Here is a 1,221-nt window from a genome sequence, read left to right as displayed (position 1 = left end):
TGATAATATTTCCAATACATTAGGCCAGAATGTTGGATGCTTCCCAGTGAAGAACTATCCAGCCTTTAGTCCCTGACAAGAATATCCTCAAACCTTGCACACAACCTTTGAACTGCTCCATAATCTTTAATCATCTCACCTTCTGTATGTGTGAATAGCAGCTGTGCCTGAAAATATAACACATACATGTACATACATACAGTGTGGCTGGCAGGTAATGTACATGATCATGTATACTGTACTGCTGGTGTCTTTGGAGTGAGAAATATCGGTGAAGTACTAAATTTTTGGTTATTGGCGGGTTTTAATTTGGCAAATTTGTGGCTACATGTACGTGCCCTTCAATTACTGTATCTAAACATGTGAATGCATGTACAATGTACATGCACATGTACAGTACACAATGAACACCAAATTGAAGGACTCTGGAAATATACCTGTTTTTAAGTGATTCTTCAAAATTGATGGTCTTTCATTGAAAAAAGTTATGAATACACCCCACCATACTTGTCTTCATTTTTAAACACTATCCAAAGCATACCAAAAACCCTGTACTTTAATTTTTGACTTGAGCCCTTCAATTACTGTATCTAAACATGCATGTAAATGTTCATGCATGTACACTATGTGCACATAATAATGTAATTGTAAATATACATGTACAAGTATTAACCAGATCCAGTAGCTAGCACATGAGCTCCCCAGGTCTGATTCATTAGTGTGTTAGTGATAGATACCACAGTTAATAAATGCTGTGTGGTTAATGATCTTGACAAATGACAACTGCCACCTAACATGATTGGATAGTTGAGACTGGATCCCTTCCTCATTGATATCCTCCTCCTCCTCCTCCTCTAGATTAACAGGAACTGTTAATGATCTCTCCTTATGTAACGAGAGTGTAGCATTGATGGCACCTGTCAACAACAATCACAACAACAATTATTATTAATAATACATACCATTTACATAAATAACACTATACTGGTATAAAATTTTAGGGTGTAAATTTATAAGCTGATTCAAGTTTGTATTTTTCATGTATGCACATGCATTAGGTACATGTACTGTGTATCCTATAAAAGGTATTGTTTCCACAGGTAAGAAGCTACCAATAAAATCTATGTAATTAAATACCTCACAACTTATGCCCATATGATTAAAAACAAGTCAACAACAATAACACTACAAGAACATAAAAAAATTAAAAAAAAAGATTGA

The 1,221-nt window shown here is 34.7% G+C and overlaps 1 protein-coding gene across 1 annotated transcript in view; it reads right to left on the bottom strand.

Annotated features, from left to right (window-relative positions):
* Nucleotides 1–6: 6 nt before the first annotated feature.
* LOC109590104 (uncharacterized) overlaps nt 7–1,221 on the bottom strand; it is a 5,442-nt gene continuing 4,227 nt past the window's right edge. Inside the window, exon 9 of the mRNA XM_020006046.1 lies at nt 7–167. The gene's annotated coding sequence lies outside the window, so the exon portion shown is untranslated. The remainder of the gene's footprint in view (nt 168–1,221) is intronic.

Source organism: Amphimedon queenslandica, unplaced genomic scaffold (assembly GCF_000090795.2).
Source record: "Amphimedon queenslandica unplaced genomic scaffold, v1.1 AMPQUscaffold_10498, whole genome shotgun sequence".
Lineage (NCBI taxonomy): Eukaryota > Metazoa > Porifera > Demospongiae > Haplosclerida > Niphatidae > Amphimedon > Amphimedon queenslandica.
This window is presented reverse-complemented; position numbering and strand designations above follow the sequence as displayed.